The sequence below is a fragment of the Mauremys mutica genome, chromosome 1, assembly GCF_020497125.1.
Source record: "Mauremys mutica isolate MM-2020 ecotype Southern chromosome 1, ASM2049712v1, whole genome shotgun sequence".
In the NCBI taxonomy this organism is placed as follows: domain Eukaryota; kingdom Metazoa; phylum Chordata; order Testudines; family Geoemydidae; genus Mauremys; species Mauremys mutica.
In genome coordinates this window covers 65,814,145-65,842,077 of record NC_059072.1, presented here as the reverse complement: position 1 = coordinate 65,842,077, position 27,933 = coordinate 65,814,145, and the positions used below count along the sequence as shown (strand labels likewise).

Below are 27,933 nucleotides of genomic sequence, written 5' to 3'. Positions count from 1 at the left end.
TGAAGAGTTGCAAAAGGAGGAGGACTGCAAGGTTTCAAAGGAGAGAGTCTTTTCCACCCGTCTTTGGTCAGAGGGATAGTGGTCCCCACACCAGCTCTAAGTGCTCGAGATGGATGCTGCCAGCTGCTGATTAGACATTTTGAATAGTTTACAGTTTAAAAATTGAGGGGCTAATGGCTACCCTCTTCCTGATCTTAATAAAATCTTCATCTCTGGTCTTTCTATGAAATTGAAGCCGAAATGAAATGTATTAGGAGGGCCAGTTGCACTATGAATATGGTAAATGTTGAGATATTTGCTGAGTAGAAATGCTTTTAAAACAGTGTAACCCTTCACTGTCCATCAGGGACAACCAACTGGAGAGCACTGATTGCAGAAATCATGCTAATCAAGCCCCAGCAGGAACGTATCTTGCAGTGAGAAGGGAAGACTAGACTGCCCTAGTAAGAAGCCAGATAATGATAAAACATGATTAAAGTGATGTAGAAGAAATTACCAAGTGGGAGGTCAAGAAGTTATAAGACGGGGAGGCGATCATGGAACTGTGCTTTTAAAATGGACTAATTCTAGGAGAGGATGTATATCATGATCATACATAAGTGGCTGAGCAATAATCACACCAAATTATAGCCCTTAGGGTGGCTTAAGATAGTTTAGGTGCCTTTAGTACAGAGTGAATATAGATGGATGATGTAAGAATCTGAAATTCTCATGAAATGTTTTTATAGAAAATGACAAAGCTTTTCTCTTGACTTAAATTTAAATGTTACTCAGAGAAATATCAAGTAACACAACATTGTACAGTAAATAACAAAAAGTACTGCAGAAAGGGCTGCTGCAATAAGCTTTATTGTATTGCGAAGCAAGTGTTGTCATTTTCAGATAGTGGAGATGAATTTCTCACACACAGATGCAGAGCTGCCAGCCCAACTGCATGAAGACAAAATAATTACTTTCTCTAATGGAGGTAAAGAATCTGGGATATTTTTATGTGTGGCAATACCTAGAGTTAAAATATCAAACACACTATTTGATTGGTTACAGTAGGTAGTATACAAGCCCTTCCCAACTGACAACATTAACTCTGCAGTAATATTGCAAAGCACAGTTGAGGAGTGCCACTTTGTAAGCTAATGCTTATAAAGCAGATTGAACAACAATCCGTCTCTTGGCAAACAGAACCACTTGCTGTTTTTTCCTCTGCTTTAGTTCTTTCCATTTACCTTTTTCCCTAAGATTTTGGTAAGAAAAGGCCATAGTTCTGGTATATGTGAGTAGCACTCATCAAAGTCAATGGTACTGAAGACAAACAAGTGGCATCTGCTGACACCAGGTCTGAATTTGGCCTAAAGTGTTTTGGAATTGCCAATTCAGAATTGTGTTTTGAAGAATACTGATTTTTGACAAGTTACAGAATCATGTAGTTGGCTAATTACAGGGCCATGTCAGCTGCTTATTAGCCTTCCTATCCAAAAAGAAAATACAGTGATATTGGTGGTTTGGTAAAGAGAAAAGTTCAGGAGGACAATGGTGGTCACTGGAATAAAGGAAAGGGGAGAACAAAGGTCCTCTTTGGGCTGGCATTAGAGTAAGCGGCAGCAGAGGAAAACTCACACTCACGCATGTAAGGCTATTCAAAAGAGCTTGGTAGCTAATTACACATGCAGGTATTACTGTGACAGCGCAAGAACTAGTGGCACCTGAAAACTTAGTATGAAAACCTGAAACGAACATAAGGAAAATAAACAGAAAAGAGGAGAAGACTAAACCAGGGGTTTTCAGACTTTTGTACTGGTGACCCCTTTCACACAGCAAGCCTCTGAGTGCAACCCCCCTTATACATTAAAAACACTTTTTAATATATTTAACACCATTATAAATACTGGAGGTAAAGCGGGGTTTGGGGTGGAGGCTGACAGCTCACGACCCCCCATGTAATAACCTCGCAACCCCCTGAGGGGTCCCGACCCCCAGTTTGAGAACCCCTGGACTAAACCAACAGAAGAAGTGAAGAGGAGAGAAAGAAAAAATAATGTAACACACTCAAAAGTAAACGCAAAGATCAAAATAAAATTAGGAAGGGGGACAGAGATACTAGCAAAGTAAGGGGACCCTGAGGCAAAACCAACCAGAAATCATCCTTTTTAAAGGTGTTTAGTAGTATGAAAAATCGGCTTACAGAAATCACTGAAGCCATCATTATGCTGCATCCTCACACCATATGGCTTTAGACACTTAGCTACTATCATTTCATATGAATAATTAGTCACAATGTATAAGGTATCTAGGCTAATAAGTGGGGTACCATTGATACATCCTATTAGATGATATTGCATTTTGTAAAGTCAGGAATTGACTTTTATAATGTTTTCCATATCTTCCTCTCAATACTTATTTGCTCATTACTCTAGTCAGTTTGGTGGTATTTTAAGGCTCTAGTGTCAGTTACTGTACACATTTAGAACCGTTCATATTTAGTGGTTTTAGAAGAACCAATTATAAAAAGAAAGGTTCTGTGGTATAGCGCTGACAAGAGTGTGATGAAAGTTAATGAAAACAGAGTTTATTTAAAATAGCTAAAATGTGTTAATGATTTAATTATATGCACAGCTTGGAATGAGAAGTAATCTACAGCAGGCATAGGGCTCCTACAGCAACTGAGGTGACAACTTGCTCTAGAGATCAGAGAGGTAAGACTGTACTACTAACGAGTGAAACACTTCTCTCTCCCAACAAAGTATCAGTCAATGAAATGAACTCAAGCCACAAAATATGAATCCAGATTTCAACCATAACAAAGTTCATGGATTCAGGATTTTGATTTAGACTCATCTATCTCAAATCACCAGGAAGCAAAAGGCAGGGTCCTGGGCACACGATAGCACAATTGGACCCAACTGCACACCCATAGTCCTGACATTCTGGAAACAGAAATATACTCCAGCTCCATGCAATGCAATTTCTAGGGTGGATGGAACTTTAACCTTCATTCCCACCCTACAAAACCCAAATCCCACCCCCACAGCTGTGGCTCATAGAAAAATGCCAAAAGCCTTGGCCATGGAATCACAGAGTGTGAAGAAGATAGTTTGTACCTCTCAGAGCTATTTTTCAGGCTGCCTACAGACTCAGGCAGGCAACACTGAATAAGTTTACAAAGGATTCATATTTTAAAGGTTATCTTTGCAACCCTAAGGGAAATATCATAGAAATGTAAGGCTGGAAGGGATCTCAAGAGGTCATCTGCTCCCTGGCACTGAGGCAGGACCAAGTATACCTAGACCATCCCTGATAGGTGTTTGTCGAACCTACTCTTAAAAGCGCCAGTGATGGGGATTTCACAACCTCCTTAGTAACATATTCCAGTACTTATCTATCCTTATATTTAGAAAGTTTCCCCAAATATCTAGCCTAAATCTCCCTTGTTGCAGATTAATTATGACTTCTTGTCCTACCTGCAGTGGAGATGGAGGACAGTTGATCACTGTCCTCTTCATAGCAGCCCTTAAGATATTTGAAGGCTGTTATCAGATCCCCCTGTCCTCTGGTGTCTGTGCCTTGTAATGGCGGGACAGCTTGCATGTTCTAACGATCCCCAGAGTCTGTGTCGGCGGGGCCTTTTTGCTCCTGGTAGGTTCAACCATGCCAGATTGGTCTGTGGGGGAGGGGCCAGACAAAACAGACACCCTGGTCCTCCAGGTTGGGGGTTAGGCACAGAGCTAACAACCCTGTCCAATAAAAAAAAAGTTTGTTACGGAAACAGCAACAGAGAAATCGACCATTACTCTGTGTGACGGCCTTCAGGAGTCAATGACCCGTATGACTGCCAGTGGTGAAAGCCGAAAGGAAGCCACTGGCATGAAGAGTGAAGTGTTCAACACCAAGACAAAAACCAGACCTGGTTTTTGGAACATACGGACAATGTCCGAAACAGGGAAGCTAGCTCACGTCACAGCAGAGATGAGATGCTACAGCTTACACATCCTGGGTGTCAGCGAGAGCAGATGGACAGGATCAGGAAGATTAACAACAGCCTCAGGAGAAACTTTGCTGTTTTTTGGACGGGATGATGGACAACATCATCCCGTCCAAGGAGGGTGTTGCCATCCTTTTGAAGAAGGGAGTGGAACATTCCCTGCTTGAATGGAAATCCATCAGCAGCAGACTTATGAGAGCCAGACTGAAAGGGAAACATAACAATATCACCCTGATTCAGTGCTATGCTCTGACAAATGACAATGATGAAGAAGTAAAGGACAAATTCTACCTTACACTACAGGCGGAGTTAGAGAGAGTACGACCTAACTATCTTCATGGGAGACCTGAATGCCAAGGTTGGTAAGGACAACACAAACAATGAAAGAGCAATGGGAAGACATGGGTGTAGCACCATGAATTAAAACGGAGAAAGGCTTGTTGATTTCTGTAACATGAATGACCTAGTCATCGGGGGAACCCTATTTGAACTTCGTGAAATTCACAAGCTGACATGGTGTTCTCCAAATGGCAGAGATAAGAACCAGATTGACTATATCATGATCAATGACAAATGGCGATGCTCACTGACAGATGTTAAAGTGAGAAGGGGTGCAGATGTTGGCAGTGACCACCACCTCGTGACAGCCTCCGTCAAGCTAAAACTGAGAAGTGTGGGTCCGCCAAACATGGGATAATAAACGTTATGATATTGACAAGTTAAAGTCCCTTGAAATACAGAAAGCCTTCGTTCTTCAGTTAAAGAACAGGTTTCAAGCACTTGCAAACCTTGATGAAGAGGAGGGGACGGACTGCAGATGAGGAGATCAACAAGAAGTGGGACAAAGTAACAGAAATTTATAAACAGAGCAGTGAAGCCTGTCTAGGTTACAGGCAGAAGAGAAGGAAGGAGTGGATTACACCAAGAATATGGAACGCCATAGAAACTAGACGAGCCCTGAAGAAAAAAATTTTAGACACAAAATCCCAGATGCTAAAGGACAAATACCACGAGCAGTATAACAAGGCACACCGGAAGGACAAACGCCTTGTGAGGGCAGACAAACGGCATTATATTGATAATCTGGCAACACAAGCAGAGGATGCAGCTGCTTGTGGTGAACAAGGAACCATCTCCAAAATGACTCCTATCTCAGTGGGGTAAATCCAGAGCAGTCACATTGATTTCAGTGAAGTTCTCCCACATTTACATCTGTGGATTCAGCCACAAGGTATTATCGGTGGTAAACAGCAGACACCAACAAAGACTCTCATCAGGAACAAACAAGGATACCTACTAACAACCGAAAAAGAACAAGAAATGCGCTGGACAGAGCATTTCAAAGAACTGCTGAACAGGGAGCCACCTAAAGAGAAAGCAAAAGAAGATCTTGATATCAACACAGATACCCCAACTAAGGAAGAGATTGTTCACGCCATCAATCCTTAAAAAATGGGAAAGCTCCTGGCAAGGATAACTTGAATGCAGAATTGTTCAAAGTAAATCCTGAGTTAGCAGCATCTATCCTGGCCCCTCTATTTACATCAGTTTGGGAAAGGGAAAAAGTGCCAGATGAGTGGACTATTGGGGTTATAGTGAAGATACCAAAGAAAGGAACTCTCAGTGATTGTAATAACTGGTGTGGTATCACACTTTTATCTGTGCCAAGCAAAGTATTGTGTAAGATCATAGTCCAGCGTATATCAGAGGCAGTTGATAGCATTCTCAGAAAAGAGCAAGCCTGTTTTCGGAAAGGGCATGGATGCACAGACCAAATCTTCACTCTATGAAACATAATAGAACAGTGCTTAGAATGGCAACGGCAACTCTACATAAATTTCATAGACTTTGAGAAGGCTTTTGATAGCATTCACAGGGCCAGCCTATAGCGCATTCTGTGGGCATATGGCATTCCTTTCCGTACAATCAACGTCATCAAAAGCTTCTATTTCAACTTTACATGCAGTGTTGATCACAGTGAGCTCAGTTTTGAAGTCAAAACAGGAGTATGTCAGAGGTGTGTCATGTCTGCAATCCTCTTCAACATTGCCATTGACTGGGTAATGCAGCATACAACAGAAGACATGCCAAAAGGCATTAAATGGACACTCTTCTTATCCCTTGAAGACCTGGACTTCACAGATGATGTCGCTCTCCTATCACATACCCAACACCATATACAAGAAAAAACAAATCGATTCAATGCATTCAGCCAGCAAATCTGACTGAAAATCAACTCCAATAAGTCAGATATCATGACCTTTAATATTGCCTCACCATTACCAGTATGGATAGAGGATTATGTTCTCACCAGTGTAGAAACATTCACATACTTGGGCAGCACCATCAGCCAGGACAGTGGAACAAGCCAGGACACCCAAAACAAAATCAATAAAGCCGGGAACACCTTCAGGAGCTTAAATACAGTCTGGAAATCATCAAAATACAACACCAAAACCAAACTCAAGCTTTATCAGAGCTGCGTACTTTCAACACTACTTTATAGTGCAGAATGCTGGGGAATGAGAAAGTATGACATGTCCAAACTGTCTTCATTCCATACAACCTGCCTTAGAAAAATCCTCCATATCTTTTGGCCCAGAACAATCTCAAACCAAGATCTATTGACACAGTGCAGCAAGAAGATCTGAGCACCATCATTGCCAGCAGGCGCTGGAGATGTATTGGTCATGTGCTTTGGATGGAAACTGTTTCCATCACCAGAGTAGCAATAAGATGGACACCTGAAGGCAAGTGAAAATGAGGCCACCTGAAAACAACATGGTGAAGAGCTGTGGAAGCCGAGCTGAAAAACCTGGCGCACAGTTGGGGAACTACTGAAAGACTTGCCAGAAACAGACATTAGTGGAGGAGCTTCGTTACTGCCCTAAATGCCAGAGGTGTAATGGGAACATCATGATGATGATGATCAGGTCCGCCCTTGGTTTCCTTTTCTCAAGACTAAACATGCCCAATTTTTTTAGCCTTTCCTCATAGGTCACTTTTTCTAAACCTTTTATCATTTTTGTTCTCCTCTGAACTCTCTCCTGTTTGTCCACATCTTTCGTAAAATGTGGTGCCCAAAACTGGACACAGTACTTATTAGCTATAGCCTCACCAGTGCCGACTAGAGCGGGACAATTACCTTCCATATCTTACATCCAATTCTCCTTTTAATACACCCAAGAATGATATTAGCCTTTTTTTCAACTACATTACATTGTTGGCTCATATTCAATCTGTGATCCACTATAACCCCCAGATCCTTTTCAGTAGTACCACCGCCTAGTCAGTTATTTCCCATTTTATAGTTGTGCATTTGATTTTCTTTCATAAGTGTAGTATTTTGCATTTACTTTTATTGAAATTTATCTTGTTGATTTCATACCAATTCTCCAATTTATCAAAGACATTTTGAATTCTAATCCTGCCTCCAAAGTGCTAGCAACCCCTTCCAGGTTGGTGTCACCCTTAAAATTTATAAGCATACTCTCCACTCCATTATCGAAGTCATTAATGAAAATATTGACTCATACCAGACCAAGAACTGATTCCTGGGGGCCCCACTATATGTGTCTTCCAGGTTTGACAGCAAATCATTGGTAACTACTCCTTGAGTATGTTTTTTTTTTGGACCAGTTATGTACTCACCTTATAATAATTTCACTTAGAGCACATTTCCTTAGTTTGCTTATGAGAATGTCCTGTGGGCATTCCTAAACTAAAAATTACTAAATTACAGCCTTAATAAAATTAAGATATATCTTGTCTATTGGATCCCTCCTATACATGTGGTCAGTAACCCTGTCAAAGAAGGAAAGTAGGTTGGTTTGGGATGATTTGTTCTTGACCAACCCATGTTGGCTATTACTTTTCATCTAATGTTCTTCTAGATGCTTATACATTGATAGTTTAGTAATCTGCTTCAGTATCTTTCTAGGTATTGAAGTTAGGCTGACAGGTTTATAATACCTTGGGTCTTCTCTGTTGCTCTTTCTAAATATGGGCAAACATAATATCTTTCTCCAGTTCTCCATGACTTTTTGAAGATAATTGCTAATGGTTCTAAGAATGCATCAACTAATTCCCTAAGTACCCTAGGGTAAAATTTGTCAGGCCCTGCTAACTCAAATACATCTAATTTATATAAATATTCTTTAAACTGTTCTTTCTATATTCTGTCTTGTATTTCTTCCTCCTTGTTGTTAATATTGTATTAAGCATCTGGTCACCATTAACTGTTTTTAGTGACGACTGAAGCAAAATAGGCATTAAACAGTTCAGCCTCCTTGATGTTGTCCATTATTAGGTCTCCTTCCCTGCTAAGCTGTGTACCTACATAAAAATTTAAATAAAAAAAGAAACACCGACTTCCTATCACCTAAACGAAATCTATGTCTTAACTCACTCATGAAATACAGATATATCAGGTTAAAACACAGCAATGGGGTTACTCAGAATAATAATACTTAACTCTTTTATATAGTACTTTTATTTACAGATCTTAAAGCACCTTACAAAAAGGAAGGAAGTGTCACTGTCCGCACATTACAGATACTGGGGAAACTGAGGCAGAGAGCAGAGCTGTGACTTGCTCAAGGTAACACAGTAGGTCATTGTCAGAACTAGGGATAACCACTGGATCACACCGCATCCCAGTGAAAGAATTTCAGTGTATGGGTTGAGTTGTGTTGGAGACACACAATTCATAATTTTCATAATTCTTCTGTGCAAATGTAGGCACACTGGTAGATTGCTAAGGCTATATTTTCAAGACCAAATTTTTCAGGGAAAACCTTGTGGTACATGTTTTTCTGCCCACAAATTGGGTAACTAAGCAATTAACTAAGGCCTTGTCTACACTACAAGACTATTTCGAATCAACTTAGTTCGAATTTGTGGATTCGACCTTATGAAGTCGAATTTGTGTATCCATACTAAATACACTAATTCGAATTTCTGAGTCCACATTCACGGGGCCAGCGTCGACTTTGGAAGTGGTGCACTGTGGGAAGCTATCCCACAGTTCCCGCAGTCCCCGCTGCCCATTGGAATGCTGGGTAGAGCCCCCAATGCCTGCTGGGGGGAGAAATGTGTCGAGGGTGGTTTTGGGTAAGTGTCGTCATTGAACCGTCAATCACAACCTCCCTCCCTCCCTCCTTGAAAGCGCCTGCGGGCAATCTGTTCGTGCACTTTTCTGGTCAGTGACAGCGCGGACGCCACAGCACTGCAAGCACGGAGCCCGCTGCGATCATTGCCGTTTTCTCCTCCTCGCACTTTATCGTCCACCTCTTCCACAGTCAGCTGATGAGAAATTGGGCTACTTTTCAATGGTGCTGCGAGCACTGGTGGACCATAGGGGACGTTTTGCAAACATCAACGTCGGGTGGCCGGGCAAGGTTCATGATGCGTGTGTTTTCAGGAACTGTGGGCTGCTCAGACGCCTGCAGGAAGGTAGTTTCTTCCCGGACCACGAAATAACTGTTGTGGATATGCAGATGCCTATAGTCATCCTCGGGGACCCAGCCTGCCCGCTAATGCACTTGCTCATGAAGCCCTATACAGGCGCCTGGGACAGCGACAAGGAACTCTTCAAATACCAGCGAGCAGCAAGCAGCGTGACCTGTGACTGTTCAGTTTCTTTACAGAGAAGCTGAACCTGCCCCTGTTTCTTTACCCAGTTACTGTTGATTCTCCTCTTCGGTTACATACCCCGTTCACCCCGTTACCCCCACTTCCAGCACACGTGTAAAAATAAAATACATGTCCCATTATTACTTAACAAAGGTTTCTTTATTCATGACTTTTCGTGAAAGGGTTGAAACTGGGACGCAGGCTGTGCTGGGTAGGGTGTGCGGTGATGTAAAGACCGCCTCTAAACTCAAGGAATGACAGGCTCCTGCTCCTAGAGCGGTCCGCAGTGCCGGAATGCTTCTTTCAACGGAGCCTGCCATCCCTCTTTATGTAATTCTGTGTGCGGGCGGATGTGACCTTGTGGTGGAGGAGGACGGATACAGATTCCTCAGCTGCGTGACTCTGCGGTCCAGGACAAGGACCGCTGTATAAGATCTGTAACCGCCCTCCCCCGCTGCAAAGTCACATCTCCCCTGCCCACACAGATCCTGGAAACCACCTCCAAAAACCGACCAGAGTGCCTACTGACTGCACCGTGTGTGTGACCCGCTGCTGATCCTGCCCCCGTGTCTGTACCCTGGGAAAGGTGACTGTCCTATGCAATTAACCACCCCCTTCCCCACGCCCCCCATTCAAACACAGTCTTCTTTGAAAAAACATAACGGAAACAGTAATTAACAGCAAAGCATTTTTATTAATTAAGTAGACAGTTAGGGGATGGGACTGGGATTGGGACTACTGTGAGTCTGGAAGTGAAGGACTTCGGCAAATGTAGGGTATGAGAGCTTTTAGGTACTTGAGCACTGTGCTGTGGTGCAGTGACAGTATTCACGTCCCCGGCCGCCCCTCCTCCTGATTCTTTTCGGTGAGGGGGGTATGGTACTGTGTGGCAGGGGAGTGCGGTTGCAGATACACTGCAGGGTGTCTCTGTCCTCCTGCGGTCCTGCAGAACATCCACAAGGCGCCTGAGCGTGTCCGTTTGCTCCCTCACTAGTCCAAGCAGCGTTTCAGTCGCCTGCTTGTCTTCCTCACACCACCTCTCCTCCCGTTCGCTGTGTGACCGCTGGCACAGAGAGACGGTCTCCCTCCACTGGCTCTGCTGGTCCGCCTCTGCTAGGTAGCAGCCCATACGTTCCTCGAACATTTTGTCCCTTGTCTTTTTCTTTCGCTGCCTAATCTTTGCCAGCCTCTGCGAGGGGGATGCTGTGGCAGGTCTGGAGACAGAGGAAGCTGTGAGATGGGAAACAGGGAGTGAGTTCCTTGCAAAGATACATTTTTGCGAACAATTAACTGAGTCTAGGCTGTCTCTGTGAATTCTGGGTTGAGACCCCTGTGCCTGCTGGGGCAGAAATCATTTTTGCGGTGGATTCTGGGTAAATGTCGCCAGTCATTCCTTCCTCCGGGAAAGCAACGGCAGACAATCATTTCAAGCCCGTTTTCCCAGAATTGCCCTGGCATACGCCGTAGCGTGGCAACCATGGACACTGTTTTGCCTTTTGTGTATGTCACCGTATGTGTACTAGATGCTGCTGACAGAGGCGGGCCAGCAGCGCTACACAGCAGCATGCTTTTGCTTTTGCATGACAGCAGAGATGGTTACCAGCCATATTGTACCATCTACCATACCATAAATTGGTAATAAGATGGTAATAAGATGGGCATGGTTACCTGTCCTTTTGCACTGCCCCATTTGGTGCTGTCATAAGTGCCCCTGGCCGAGCAGCCAGGGGCGCAAAAGCAAAAATTGGGAATGACTCCCTGAGTCAATCCCTCCTTTTTGGTATCTAAAAATAGAATCAGTCCTGCCTAGATTATGGGCAAGTGTACTAGAGAACCACTGTATCATAGAACCAGAGAGCACAGCTGCTCTGTGTCCGATCCTGCATAAATTATGAGCTGTATGCTATTCACAGGGGGTGCTCCTTCAACAACACCACCTGTTCATTCCGTTCTTACCCCAGCCTTCCTGGGCTACCATACCATTGTCCCCCCACTTGTGTGATGAAGTAATAAAGAATGCAGGAATAAGACACAGTGACTTGTTTGTGAGAAATGAGTGGAAGGAAGCCTCCAGCTGCAATGATAGTCCAGGCAAGACATTAAGGAGTGTGGATGAAGGAGCCCATCATCCCTCTGCTAGTCCAGGGGCAATTGAATCTTTTATTTACAATGAATGGTGGGGGCTGATGGAGCTCAGCCCCCTGTTGCAATGATGAGGACGGTTACCAGCCATATTGCACCATCTGCCATCAAAAATTAGGGACAGGCGTCCTTGATCGACCTTATGATGCTAGTCGGCATGGTTACCAGCCCTTTTGCACTGCCCCATGTGCCAATAGGCTGATGATGAGGACGGATTTCCATCTTTTTGTACCATCAGCCATCCATAGCGTGGGGGGAGCAAGGATGTTGGTGTTGAGTGCTGCACCATCGCGTCTATCTGCAGCATTCAGTAAAGATAGGGTGACATGTAAAAGAGTCAGAGGATTGTTTTCACTTCTGGTGGTGGGTGGGGTGTGTGTGCAAATTGCCGAACTATGCCCTGACCCACCGCAGACACTGTGTTTGACCCTAGAAGCATTTGGAGCTCATCCAAGAATGCAAATACTTTTCGGAGACAGCAGGAACTGTGGGATACCTTGCGTCCTCATTCCCCCCTCCCTCCATGAGCGTCCATTATATTCTTTGGCTTTCCGTTACGCTCGTCACGCAGCTGCGTGCTGAGTCTGTGCTATGCCGTCTGTCCGTAGATTTTTTAAAAATACTTTGGACCAGGCGTAAAATTACAGTAATTATCCTAATTAGATGCAGGAGTCTCCGAGCGAGATCACCCTGAGGAGGGTCACTGAAGGAGATAGAGAGCGCATGCTGCGTGAAAGCTAGCACGAACCAGGGCCCGATGCAGCCGTGCTCGGGGAGGCAGTGCTCCCTGAGTACCTCATGAAAGCCTTGCGCGGAAAACTGAGCTACCACAGAGCACCCAATAAGGCAGCTCTCCCCAGGAACCTCCTGCTGATGCTTTTTGATTAACGCAAGGAGAGCTTCGTGGAGATCTCCAAGGATGATTTCTGTTCTATCCCCATATCTAGAGAGACCTCCTTTTCACACAGTTAAGATTCCTGTTATATTAAGAATAAAAGTTAACATGGTTAAAGCACTTACCGACTGCTCCTTCCCTTGATTCAGGGTCCGGGTTAATGGCCGGGGAGGGTTGTTGGGGGATCTCTGTGACGGTGATGAATAGATCCTGGCTGTCGGGGAAACCAGCGTTGTAAGCGCTCTCGCCTGTCTCGTCCTCCACAAACCCTTCCTCATCTTCCCCGTCCACGAACATCACCGAGGAACTGGCCGTCGACACTGTCCCATCGTCAGAGTCCACGGTCACTGGTGGGGCAATGGTGGCAGGCTCCGTAGCGTCCGTTTGCCGCTTTGATTTTTTGGTAGCCTTGTCTGGGGTCCTTGATTTTCATGAGGCGCTGCGTTGCATCCCGCCTGTATCCTCTGTCTCTCATGGCTTTGGAGACCTTCTCGTAGGTCTTCGCATTCCCTGTTTTGGAGCGCAGCTCTGAAAGCACAGGCTCCTCGCCCCACACACCGATCAGATCGAAGAGTTCCCAGTCAGTCTATGCTGGGTCCCTCTTTCTATTCACAGATAACATGAACTCCTCTGCTGGAGAGCTCTGCATCGTTGCAGGTGCTGCGGAGCTTGCCCCGATGTCCAGCCAGGACGTCAGATTCAAAGTGCCCAGACAGGAAAATGAATTCAAATTTTCCCGGGTCATTTCCTGTGTGGCTGCTCAGAGCATCGAAGCTCGGACTGCTGTCCAGAGCGTCAACAGAGTGGTGCACTGTGGGATAGCTCCCGGAGCTACTAAGTTCGATTAGCATCCACACCTAGCCTAATTCGAGCTAGCCATGTCGAATTTAGCGTTACTCCACCTGTCGGGGTGGAGTACCAAATTCGAACTAAAGAGCCCTCTAGTTTGAATTAAATGGCTTCCTGGTGTGGACGATTGAGCGGTTAGTTCGAATTAACGCTGCTAAATTCGAATTAAAGTCCTAGTGTAGACCAGGCCTTTAGCAAAACCCGAACTCCAGCAGTTAACAGTTTTCCATAGGGACTGTATACTCTACAATGCAACTGAATGAGAGGACTGAGTTACAACAAGGTGGTACTCTGACTCAGTATTCTCAGATCTCAGTTTGTAGGGTAGATGGGACTGTATGTAACAGTGTTTCATGCCACATTATATTGATTTTATTCTGAATCACTTGTTCCTAGCACATTTGCAACTTTTAAAAAGGTAAAACTTAAAATGTACAGCTATTTAAATCTAAATACTACAGTAGTTAGCACTGTTACCTAAATAATAAAGGATCTAAGTCTAAGCAGGCAAGTTGTGTTTCATTATGTCTACTTTCTCATTACAGGCTGTTTTAGGCCAGTCTTAATCATCAAGAAAAGATAAAGGCGAAAGCAATGCCTCAGAGATTTTATTGTCATCTACTATCTCAGTTTGTAGATCCTGTGGTACAGAGCTGCTTGAGACCATTGCTTCTGAACATCCAAGGAAATGTACAGTTCACTGTAGTGAACACTATGCTTGGTAGTAAGAGTTTGCAGGAGTTGGGCCCCTAGTGATTTCATAGCCAGGACAATACCTGGTGACCACTTATTATTTCTATTTCCTCGTAAAGCTCAAGGACATTACATGCAATGAGTGTATTAATGCATTATTATGCTTGCAATTTTGCACAAAAGTCAGGAAATTCAGAGTCACATTTCATACAGCTATTGAATTCTGCCACATTAAACACAAATATTAAGGCAATTATAATTAACATTAATAATCAAAGTAGGACATATTCAAGATGGGTGAGTTGCAGTTACCGTGGGAACCATAACTTTGAAGACTGTACAGTACTGAGTTACATCTGAAGTATAATTTAATACTCTGAATTGCACAGAAACTGATAATAAGGGCTATAAATACCATGATTCTATGGCACGATACTTGTAATATCACTTTATAATTTTTAAAAAGCCAAACGTAGAAAAATCCCTCCCAAATTGTGTCAGGAAATGGAGCAGCTTTCACCTGTGCTCATCTGTTTTTGTAGGACATCCACATACTACCGGAGGGAAACACTGATTGCTAGGCAGACATGTCAATGTGAAATATGGAGTGAGATTTGAGCCTTGACCATGAAAAGGGGAAAGCAGATTTTTCACCTTGGATGTATCTGAATGAACTAGTGAAATATTCAGGAATCTAAAATTCATTCCAGGTGAATTGGTGATTGTGATCACAATCACATCTCTGTAGCAGTCCAGCTTCATATCTACTAATGTGCACCACATCCTGAGAGGTTTGCTATTCACAAAACAGTTCTACTGCCCTAGGGGATTCAAGTTCAAGAATCCAACTCTGTTAGAGTTTAGGACAGCTAATAGCACAGTACAACATAACACCCTGCCTGTATTCTTTATGGCCAAACCCTAATTCTGGCACTCAGTCTACAGACATGGGCTGTACCTAGGGAAGAACTGGTGGGATCCTTTGAAGGTCAGACAGGTGAAGGAATTTTCTCCCCTCATCTCAATCTATGCCACAAAATAACAGAGGAAGCTTCAGGGCTCGGGGTATTCTCTCAGGCCTGCTGTACCCCCCATGGCTATTTGCTTGCCCCCATTTCACCTCTCTCTGGAAAATGAACAGTACAGCAGAGTTACAGATGCACTCTCCCTCCTGCACAAACTCCTGCACACTGGGATGAGGGAGCCCCTATGGAATTGTGCCTACTATGTAATCTTCTGCACCCCTCCGCCCGCTCTCCCCTGCCCAGTACATCAATGTATGTCTCTGCAAGGTTCTACTGTGCCTGGCACCCTCCGTGCACATAAAAGGAAGCTTTTACTTTATGTGTATTGGGTAAGGAGAGATTTTTCACTTCATTCATCACTTAGCCTAATCACTGCAGCATACTGGAAATCAGTGGTAAACTGTAAAGAGACCTTTCATACTGAGGAAGACAAAATTGCACATATTAGACCTAAAGCATAAACCCTTCATCTTTTCACTTGTTTTTCATAGCATTTCTTGCCTCATGTCTGCTAATTATTGAAAGCATTTAGGTTTGAATAAGGCTTTGGACTTCTTCCCAGTCACTTTCTCTTCCTGCTTAGTCCTCTGGTGAAGTCCTAATGCTGACTATACATCATCACATTGTCTCCTCCTACCTAGACACCTTCCCCAGTACCTCCTTTCACAATCCCTGTAGACAACGCCACCATCCTGCCCATCACTAAGGTACATAATCTGGGTGTTATCTTTGACTCGGACCTCCCTCTAGCTTATCACATCCAGCCTATGTCTAAATCTTGCAGATTCTTTCTACATAACATACTAAGATACAGTCTTTCCTATCCATGGACATAGCTACAACTCCAGCTTTTTCTCTTGCCTTGACAAATACAGTCTTGCCCTGCTCATATCAATTCCAGTGGTACTGCAAAGATCATTTTCCAAGCCTGTTGCTTTGACTATGTCATCCTCTCATTGCAGCCCTCCACTGGCTCCCCCTCCTCTATTGCTTCAAACATAAGCTGCTTTTCTTCACTTTCAAGGCCCTTCACAGCCTATTCCCTACCTATCTTCTCTCATTCACTGTCATATTATTGCCAACCTTAAAGGTTAAAAAATCATGAGTCAGACCCCCCAAAATCATGGGGTTTTTAAAAAGATTGTTTCTTTTGGTTTATCTTGATTTTTAGAACTTCCCCGCCTCTTTCTATCTCTGTGTGTGTGTGCGTGTGTGTTACCAACGCCCATAAGTAAGGTGATCTGGCCCCTGCTTCAGGAGCTCTCACCCCTATATCCCACCATCTCCCTACCCAGCAATTAATTCTGCCCCCACATCAATTCTTCCCCTCTAGTACCCACATCAGTTCTGTCCCCCCAACCCGACCTTAGCTCCTGCTGCAGCTCTAGGGGTTCCTCACACCCCTCTCCCAGCCCTGAGGGGCAGCTGCAGAAAGGTCCCCTTCTCCACATTCCTGGCTGGACGTTGAAGGGCGGGAGAGGAGCAGAGAGGTTGTATCTCATTCCTCACAGGAGGGAGTGGAGCTGCATTGATGCTGAGCCCTTTCTGCTCCCTCCCCTCCTGTGAGAATGGTGTTAGCTCCTGAGGGATGGGGGAGACAGAGAGCTCTGCCTGCTCCTGCAAATGGCTGCTCTTTTCAAGGAGGCAGGCTAGTGGAGAAGGCAGCCAATCATAGAATCATAGAATATCAGGGTTGGAAGGGACCTCAGGAGGTCATCTAGTCCAACCCCCTGCTCAAAGCAGGACCAACTCCAACTAAATCATCCTGGCCAGGGCTTTGTCAAGCCGGACCTTAAAAACCTCTAAGGAAGGAGATTCCACCACCTCCCTAGGTAACCCATTCCAGTGCTTCACAACCCTCCTAGTGAAAAAGGTTTTCCTAATATCCAACCTAAACCTCCCCCACTGCAACTTGAGACCATTACTCCTTGTTCTGTCGTCAGGTACCACTGAGAACAGTCTAGATCCATCCTCTTTGGAACTCCCTTTTGGGTAGTTGAAAGCAGCTATCCAATCCCTCCTCATTCTTCTCTTCTGCAGACTAAACAATCCCAGTTGCCTCAGCCTCTCCTCATAGGTCATGTGCTCCAGCCCCCTAAACATTTTTGTTGCCCTCCGCTGGACTCTTTCCAATTTTTCCACATCCTTCTTGTAGTGTGGGGCCCAAAACTGGACACAGTACTCCAGATGAGGCCTCACCAATGTCGAATAGAGGGGAATGATCACATCCCTCGATCTGCTGGCAATGCCCCTACTTATACAGCCCAAAATGCCGTTAGCCTTCTTGGCAACAAGGGCACACTGTTGACTCATATCCAGCTTCTTGTCCACTGTAACCCCTAGGTCCTTTTCTGCAGAACTGCTTCTTAGTCATTTGGTCCCAAGTCTGTAACAGTGAATGGGATTCTTCCGTCTTAAGTGCAGGACTCTGCACTTGTCCTTGTTGAACCTCATCAGGTTTCTTTTGGCCCAATCCTCTAATTTGTCTAGGTCCCTCTGTATCCTATCCCTACCCTCCAGCGTATCTACCACTCCTCCCAGTTTAGTGTCATCTGCAAACTTGCTGAGAGTGCAGTCCACACCATCCTCCAGATCATTAATGAAGATATTGAACAAAACCAGCCCCAGGACCAACCTTTGGGGCACTCCGCTTGAAACCGGCTGCCAACTAGACATGGAGCTGTTGATCACTACCCGTTGAGCCTGACAATCTAGCCAGCTTTCTATCCACCTTATAGTCCATTCATCCAGCCCATACTTCTTTAACTTGCTGGCAAGAATACTGTGGGAGACCATATCAAAAGCTTTGCTAAAGTCAAGGAATAACACATCCACTGCTTTCCCCTCATCCACAGAGCCAGTTATCTTCTCAGAGGGGGTTTCTCCCAGGCAGAGCTGAAATTTGTGAGAGGGCTGGAGCTTCTTGTGTCACAGTGAGACTAGCTCTGGGCCCAGCTGAAATCCTATGAGATCATGAGAACTGGCAACACTGCTGTCAATATGTTGACTCCCATCTCTGATTGACCCACAATGCCAGCCTCCCTTGCCCCTTTGTTACATTTTCAAAGAAGTACCTACATGGTTTCTCCCATGCTGCCCTTCATGCTTGGAAGGAGCTCCCCAATAACATCTGCAAATCTGAAGATTTGCCTTCACTAGACTCATTATCCACTTTAAGGAATATCCATTATCCATTATCCATTTTAAGAAATCCCTCCTTTTCTGGGATGCCTACAAAAACTTGACAACAGTTAGGCAGCTGGTGTGAAGATTTGCCTTCACTAGACTCAAATCCCTCCTTTTCTGGGATGCCTACAAAAACTTGACAACAGTTAGGCAGCTGGTGTGCAGAGACCACTGCCTACCATGCAGACCAACATTCTTTTATTGTTTCCCTATACTGCCCCATCAGTCTATCCCTCTGTTGTCTTATCTGAGATTGAAAACTCTTTGGGGTAGGGACTTATCTTTTTTCTGCATTTGCACAGTGCCTAGCACATGACTAGGGTTCCTAGGCACTACAGTAATACACAATTAATAATCAAGTTTCCATGGGAACAGATTGTGAAGTCACCAGCACTAGATTATCACTTCTTCTCTGGATCAAACATTAGGCAAGGCGGGGTTGTGAGGGAGGGAGGTGGCCCTTGTTCAAACACATATCAGATATACGAGAATATAGAAAGTGACCAGCCAAGCACACTGGGCCAAGTTCTGCTGTTGCCATTGAAGTCAAGAGAGTTTCAGTAATTGACAGTAGAAAGCTCACTCTTTTCAATATATGTGTTGGATAGTTTTAGATTTGCTTCATTACAAGGGATCTCTTTCAATACGTGGGATCTCCTGTGTCATCAGTACACAATGGACTTATGTTACAGATTCCTCCAAATGCTATTGCTAAATAAATGCACATAGAAATCTCTTGCATATCTTTGGTGATATCAAAGCCCTTATATCACCAAAGGAAAGAAAAAAAAAAGAGCATTCTGGTTCTGAAGTTGCATGGTTGTGATACTGACAAGGAACACTAGACCATGATGTTATTTCACTGTCTACAAAGAAACTACCTACAATTCTGTATTCTACTGTACAGTCAAGTTAAGGTTACTTATTCAGGGTTTTCTTGATAAATTAGCCTAGACATACAGAATGCCTTGTGACAAAAAACAGTTTGGTAAGAACACTTTTGTTACACTTGAAGTCCACATGTTAACACAGCAATGCCATTTCTGTCCCTGGTTTAAAGTTACACTTTGATTTGGTGTTCTATTATAGGTTAGTTAAGTCTCCTCTCTGCAGCCCAGTCTGTAAATTCCATCACAAAAGTTTTCTTTAAAACATTAAAAAGAAGAATCTTAGATAGGAAAATGACAGTGATTCCTATGGCTTCCAGTTCTTGAGGGGGAAAGTTGGGGGGAGGGAGAGAGCAGGTGACATCTCAGAGCAGAGTCGAAGAACTTGAGAAGGGGAAAGCCAGGGGAGAATTCAGCGAGAGGGAAGTTCAGGACAAGGTAAACTCTTTAGGTACTAATATGGCCTCCATCACCATAGTATCGGAGCCCACAGGATAGGGAGAACCAGTTATTTTGGGGACCATATTAAGAAGGCTTAATGTCTGGGTGCATTTAGGCTCATTTCCTCTTAATCCACACTATATTCTTCCACAGAGTCTGCATTTTAATTTGATCAATCAATGTTGAGCTAGCAGGAGCGGGGCAAACTACACTTAACAATGACCTCTACTTCCCCACACCGATACTGCTCTTCCCACATTTACTGGAGTATAATTATGAAAAACCTCTTCAGCGGAACAAGCTGGTGCCATCTACAGTGCAATTTTTCTCCTTCCAATCAGAGAACTGCGAAAATGTCAGGCCCAAGAAGAGGTAACTCGATAAGGCTTAAAAGAGTAACAAACTTGTAACAAACTGGTCTAACTTCATCCCAGATAAGCTATGATTACTTTAGGCTATTCCTACAGAGTCAAAAGAAATACCGTGTCAGCAGTGACTCTGGCTCAAGTAATGAGCATGCAATAAAGGAAAAACAATATCTGATTAAATCCTAGTGGACGCAAACAATATCCTCTCTCTGAAATGGTTCTGGGGAACCATTACATTGGTCTGACTGGCTAGTTATCTAGCAAGCCACATCTCTGTGCCCAAAAGATAAAGCTATATTTGTGCCATGCTGATCGAGCATGTTGACTGATTTGAGGCAGTCTGGAAGGGGAACTATTAAGGAGAGAACATGCACGGTGGATTTAGTACCATTTTGTCCTGCTTACTGCTCGTTTATCTTCTCTGTTTTTTGTTTTTCTCCTCACTCTAGAAATGGTGCTGAATGTGTTATAAGGTAATATCAGGTGCAAAACATTTTGGGTATTAATCACCTGATTATTTGGTAGCAGCATCATATACCCTAGCAGGCTGGATCTTTCAATACCTCTCTCCTCATTCACTGCACTCAATACACATTTAGCCAGCTAGGTCTGTCTCATGATTTAATGACAAAGTCCAGACAGAACATTTTGGTAACCACAGAAAAGTGACTGAAGTATATTTCAATAATAAGGAAAGTAAACATACTTGAGATGGGGCAACAAATCTGTACGCAGTGTTCAAGATGTGGGTGTACCATGGATTTATATAGAGGCAATATGATATTTTCTGCATTATCTACCCCTTTCTTAATAATACCCAACATTCTGTTCACTTTTTTGAATGCCGCTGCACACTGAGTGGAACTATCCACTATGAGTCCAAGATCTCTTTCTTAAGTGGTAACAGCTAATTTAGACCCCGTTATTTTATATGTATAGTTGGGATTATGTTTTTCAATGTGCATTACTTTGCATTTATCAACATTAAATTTCATCTGTCATCAGTCACCCAGTTTTGAGAGAAACTTTTGTAGAAAGGAGAGATCCTTTTGAGAGATCCTTGCCTACTGCAAGGTTCTCTTCTAAGCTCTCTCACCCCTGCCTATATCTTCACTGTATTCCAGAGAAGGGAAACTTGAGTGCAGCTTGTTCCTGTGGGCTGGCCATTTTGCAAAGCCACACAGTATTTTTCACTCTGCCCTGGGGTGGGAGCATGGCATGCAGGCTGACCAGCCAGAGAAGAGGCTGGATTAAATAATCTACCAGTCATAGAGTTTGACAAGAAGTCTAAAACAGCTATAATTAGAGCAGGGATTTTGCCATGGCTGCGACTTCTTGTCAAACTCTATGACCGGTAGGTTATTTAATCCAACCTTGACTCCTGTACTCCAGCTCTGCGAGAGGCGCAGGCAGAGTCGACGGGGGAATGGCAGCAGTTGTGAAGACACCACGGTAAGTCGATCTAAGTACGTCGACTTCAGCTACGTTATTCATGTAGCTGAAGTTGCGTAACTTAGATCAATCCCTCCGCCCAGTGTAGATCAGGGCTAAGAAGAACTTTGAAAATTCCTCTTCCTGCCTCTGTTCTCATTGAATTCTGTAAATTTCTGGCATAGTAGCGTTCTCTTCAGATGGTGCAGTACCTTGGTAATGTTTCCTAAAGGCTTTTCATGACCTCCAATCATAACTGCTTTGAAACCCTCAATGATCTCTGTAGATTCTTCTAAGAATATCACAAAATTAGTAATTTAACTATTTTCCCCATAGACTTCAGATGAAAGGATCACATTTTCTAAGTTTTTGAGTGGCAGAAATCTGCTTTCAGATCCATGCCTTTTCTATTATATAATTGAAACATTAGAATTTTTTTAGCCTTGCTTAAAAATATGAGTGCACTAACTTGCACAACTATATCAATATTTTAGAAGCTACCCAAATCTTACACATGCCAAAAAAGGAAACTTTACAATCTTTGCTAATCTCTAATGCAAGATGTATCCATTATTTATGAAGTTAGCAGACAAAAGGGGAACTTCTGTTGAGTGGAATCCTAAACAATATTATATAATAGAAGCCCTAGGCAGCTAGACACCACAGGTTTTTTTTATTAGCACTACGGTCCAATCTCTCAGGAGATGAACAGTGAAAGTCATCAGAAAGTTTATCCTTTTTAAATATGAGCAGGATTAAGTAAAAAAAAAAAGAAGAAGATATTCCTCATTATGTTAAATTCTTGTTACTGCTTTCAGTCCATCATTTTGTACCACCCCATATTGACTTTCAACAGCTCAGCATTTCCTACTCTGCTCTTAGCGTATTTTCTAGATTCAGTTTTGGTTTTATTAAATGCAAATAACCCATGATAATAGAATGTTATGGTGGAGACTTAGACACAGCACTCAAGAGCCGACAGTAGCTTGTATCTTTTCTCTCTTCTGTATAGATAGTAACTTGTATATGGGGCTAGCCTTAATACTGGCAAATTAGACACCAGTGCCAACTTGCAATTTCCTGAAAGCTGAGTTTTATAAATCTTTAAGCACTATTTGTTTCTATTATGGATGATGAAATTGGTACAGATTTCTATTCCAGATGGGGTTAGGGGAGGTAGCATGTAGGAGGTGAGGAGGATGAGATAATTTCCCCAACATCCAGGTGGGGGGCTACCTAACCAGAAACTAAGACCTCATTTTAGTCTTCCCTTCTGGCTTTTGGTTTCCATTTCTGCTCTAAGACCTATGGCGATGTATGAAATTGTTTCCGAATTTCTGATTCTTTTGTCTTACTAGGTATATAGATACCACCATTATTGCAAGAGGTGGTTTAGTAAACCCTTAGTAGCAGATCCAGTCCATGCCTTACAGTTTTGTTGAGTTGCCTTAATATTGCACATAGTGCTTTTACATCTTTACAAATACCTACAAATGTATAGAGCCTCTCTACAAGCAAGGTGAGAAAACCGAGGCAGAGAAGTTAAATTACTTGCCCAGGGTCACAGAGGGAATCAAGGTTGGAGATGAAAACTAGGCATTTTGGCTCCTATTACTGTGCTCAGACCACATTTTGTTTGCTTTATAGATCATTTGTAAAGCTTCCAGATCATTCTTAAAGCTTCTAGAACATTCCTGGTCCAGTGTGGGGAAAAAAATCTGGGATACTGTTTAAATTATTGTACTTAGTTCTCTCTGCTCAGTTTTTCACTTGTTCATGAGCAGTGACGAGTTAAAAAAAACCAACAACCTTCCCAAAGCATTGAACAAGGGCAAGGCTATACAGAAAGCAAATGCCAGACCATTTAAAATGGACAGGAAACCTTTCAAAATATCCTGAGAAGGAAGTGACCAATGTCTGCCAAGGGAAGAGCTAATTTAAGGATCTCTCTTGCTCACTGCTTAAAAAGAATTTCTTCATCTGGCTTTTGCGCTATGTGTGTAAATTTACAAAACAGAAAGGTACACATACGTAAGGGAAAATGCTTTTACTTCTCTAACATTTTGAAATGTTCAAACTTTCTAAGAATTGTGAAATCTTTTGTCTATTGAGAAACTATATTTTCACCATTTCTCCTTTGTGTCATTTACTAAAAAAACAGAGAATGTTTTGAACTTAAAAGTAGTCAGAGAGGAATGAGCAACTTTATGAATATGGGGAGGAAAGTGAAGTCTGATGTCAAATTATTATTTTTCTTTAGAAGTACATTCAATGAATTTTTGTCTTTGGCTCAAGGTTTGCACAAATTCTCAATTCTTTGCTTTACCACATACAGAAAACACTTATAGACAGTATCAACATGAAACAGGCAAAATGTTTCTATATGTCTGGACTATTCAAGGAATTAAACTTCAGGTGAGTAAAGCTCTAAAGGTGAACTGTAAAACTAAAATTAGTTTTATGTTTTGTGCCTTCTAATGCTCCATTGTGATCTATGCAACAAAAATCTCATCTGAAATGTTAGAGGATCTCGGTAAGATATTTGGAGGACTTGGAATTGACTTCACAAGATGTTGATACATGATCCAGATGTGTCCTTGTATGTCTGCACTACAATAAAAGAACCATGCCTGGCTTGGGTCATCTCACTCAGGCTCCCAGGCGGGGCTGCCCAGAGGATTCAGGGGGCCTGGGGCAAAGCAGAGGATTCAGGGGCCTCTTCCATAAAAAAAAGTTGCAATACTATAGAATACTATATTCTTGTGGGGGACCCTGCAGGACCCAGGGCCTGGGGCAAATTGCCCCACTTGCCCCCCCTCTCGGCGGCCGTGCTCCCAGGGCTCGGGCTGCAGGTCTATAAAATTGAAGTGCAGATGTTTGGGCTTGGGCTGGCACCCAGCATCCAAGACCCCATGGGGAGGCGAGGTTTCCAGAACCCAAGTCTGGACATCTATGCTGCTATTTTATAGCCCCACAGCCCAAGCCCCACAAGCTGCAGCTGTGCCGCTGGCCTTTTATCATACTGCAAATGTAACCTCCCAGGCCAAACGCGAACGTGATAGGAATGTTGTTCTTTCCTACAGTAAGTCTTAAGTATGCTGAGTTATAGAATCTTGGTGGAGGGAATCTGGCTATGGAACAATCTTCCAGAGGCTATTAGGCAAATCCAGACACTGACCAACTTTAGGAAACATTGCCAAAACCTCCTCTTTGAGAAAACTTTTCCACCATAAATACTGCTCACAATTTGAACACTCAAATGCCAGCAGTGCCAGAGACTCCATGAAGTTCATTAAGGACTTCTCTATTGCTATTGATTTTATGTGAAGGCACTCAGACACTACAGTGAGGAGTGACAGTATGAAACCCAAAGACAGATAATATTCCAGATTCAACATTGTCCCCCTTTCCTTAAATGAGGGCCTGAGCCCTGATTCTGTAAACACCTTTGCAAATGAGTTGCTTTGCTCCCTTGTGGAATCTCATTGAAGACAATAGGATTATTTATATGAGCAAAGTTGCACATGTGCATAAGAGTTTGCAGAATCACCTCTCAGACAGCTGTAGCTCAGGTTTCAGCCTGTAGTGAGGTCACACCAGGGGTCTTCTGAAGAGCTTGCCGAAATTCTCCCGGAAAAAGGGTAGTGAGAATTTGATATTTCTAATGTAAAAACAAGCTGAAATAATAAATGAAGTGCTGGGGCCATGTTTCCACATCAGAAGGGAGCAAGAAGAGCTTCAAGCACTTCTTTGCAATTCACCTTTTAAGCCACTTCCGAAAGCAAGCTTAAAGCTGCCTAGTGATAGCTTAGGTACCAGCGATTGTGACTTGAGCACATTCATAATGTGCAAGCAGTGTAAAATTCAGACCAGTGACATGTATATGGTGCTTTAGCAGAGCCAATTTCACAATGCTGAAAACAGTTATCAGCCAAATCATCTGGGAGGAAGACTTTAATCAGAAACATCTGAATGATAATTGGGAATCATTTAAGAACACCTTCCACAGCTGCTACTCTGAAACCTGTCACAATTAAGGAAGATGGCTGTTCTGGTTAAAAAAACAGCCTGGTTTAGAGGGGAAGTGAAGAGAGCTGTGAAAAATAAAAAATAAAATAAAAAATAATAAACAAATGGAAGAAAGAGGAAATTGATAGTAATTAATATAAATCAAAAGTTAGGAATTGTAGAAAATTGATAGAGAAGCAAAGGGACACAAGGAGAAATCTATGGCCCACAGAGTTAAGGACAATAAGAAGCAGTTTTTAAAATACAATAGAAACAAAAAGAATCCGGACAATGGTAGTGGTCTATGACTAGGTGGAAATGTAGAATTACCCATAATAATTCAGAAAAGGTGGATGTGTTCAATAAATATTTCTGTTCTGTATCTGAGGAAAAAACAGATGAGATAGTCTGATGACAGGTGATGATGCATCTCTTTCCATTCCACTAGTACCTCTGGAGGATATTTCACAAAAGCTACTGAAATTTGATATTTTTAAATCAGCAGGTTCAAATACATAACTTGCTTCCAAGAATTTTAAGAGAGCTGGCTGAGGAGCGAGCTGGACTGTTAATGCTGATTTTCAATAAATCTTGTAGTACTAGGGAAGTTCCAGAAGACTGGAAGAAATGTAATGAATGTAGTGCCAATTTTTAGAAAGGGTAAACAGGGATGACCTGGATAATTATAGGCCTGTCAGCCTGACGCTGATCCCGGGCAAGGTAATATAGTGGCTGTTACAGGACTCAATTAATAAAGAGCTAAAGAAGGTCAATGTAATTAATGTGCAAAACATGGAAAACAGATCCTGTCAAACTAACTTGGTATCTTTTTTTGATAAGATTACAAGTGGGGTTAATAAAGGTAATAACATTGATGTAATATACTTCTGTAAGTAGTAAATGTAAATATTGACTTGGTGCCGCACAACATTTTGATTAAACAACTAGCATGATATACAATTAACATGGCAAACATTAAAGGGATTAAAAACTGGCTAACTGATAGATGTCAAAATGTAACTGTAAACAGGGAATCATCACAGAGTGGGTGTGTTTTCAGTGGGTTCTTTGCCCTATGCTATTTAACATTTTTATCATTCACTTGGAAGAAAACATAAAATCATCATTTATAAAGTTTGCAGAAAACTCAAAAATTAGTGGTAAATAATGAAGAGGACAACACATTGATTCGGAGCAATCTAGGTGATGGGTAAACTGTGTGCAAGCAAACAATATGCATTTTAATATGGTTATATGTAAATGTATACATTTAGGAACAAAGAATATTGGCCATACTTTACAGGATGGAGGTCTCTATCCTGGGAAGTAGTGATTCTGGAAAAGATTTGGGGGGTCACAGCGGATAATCAGATGAACATAAGAACCAAGTGTGATGCTGTGGCTCAAGAGTACTAATGGAGTCTTGGCATGCATAAACAGGAGAATCTCAAGTGAATAGAGAGCTTATCTGACATCTTTATTTGGCTGTGATGTGACCACAGCTAGAATATTGTGTTAGTTCTGGGGCCCGCAATTCAAGACAGATGTTGCTAAATTGGAGATGTTTCAGAGAAGAGTCATGAGAATGATTAAGGGATTAGAAAACATTTCTTATAGGGATAGGCTGATGGAGCTCAATCTGTTTAGTTTAAGAAAGAGTAGTGACTTGGCTACATAAGTACCTACATGGGGAACAAATATTTGATAATGGCATGGGGAGTGGTTGAACCACCGACTCACGGAGGCTAGCCCCCAGCCCCCCACTTGCCTGAGGCCTCGCCCCACCCTTTCCCCCCAAGGCCAGACCCTCCTCCCCACAGCCGTGAGCCTCCCCACCCCCAGAGCAGGTGGAGCACCGGATGGGCAGGTGGGACGTGGCCCAGCCTCCCAGAGCACTGGGCAGGCGGGCAGCGCATGGCCCCCTAGAGCACCAGGCAGACAGGTGGGCCCCTTCCAGCCCCAGAGCACAGGGTGGCATGTGGCCCAGCCCCCAAAAGCACCAGGTGGGTGCCCAACCCCCCTGAGCCTCAGCGCACCAGACAGCATGGCCCCCAGCCCTGGGGGGGTGGGTGGCACGTGGCTCTCCCCTGCAACCCTGGAGTGGCAGGCGGTGCACAGCCTCCCCCCAGCCCTGGAGCACTGAGCAGCGTGGCCCCAGTGCCAGGGCCCCACCAGCATTGGGCAGCCCCAGCTATCTCAAGTCCCACCCACCCTAGTCCCAACCCCAGCAGGCTTCCCTTCTTGGAAGAGGAGCAGCCTACCTGGGTTGGAGCCAACTAGCACTCAGAGGAGAGGGGGCCTCTGGACGGAGCGTGGGCAGGGCCATGCGGCGCTTTGGGCAGGCTCAGCCTTCCTCTGCCTGTTAGACGTGCCGCCCCTCGATAATGGGCTCTTCAGT

General features: G+C 43.4%; 1 long non-coding RNA gene across 1 annotated transcript in view; it reads right to left on the bottom strand.

Annotated features, from left to right (window-relative positions):
- The window catches only part of LOC123362002, a 56,584-nt gene that overhangs the window by 9,045 nt on the left and 19,606 nt on the right, over positions 1-27,933 (bottom strand). The window contains exon 3 of the long non-coding RNA XR_006576311.1: positions 27,797-27,933. This is a non-coding gene — a long non-coding RNA (uncharacterized LOC123362002). The remainder of the gene's footprint in view (positions 1-27,796) is intronic.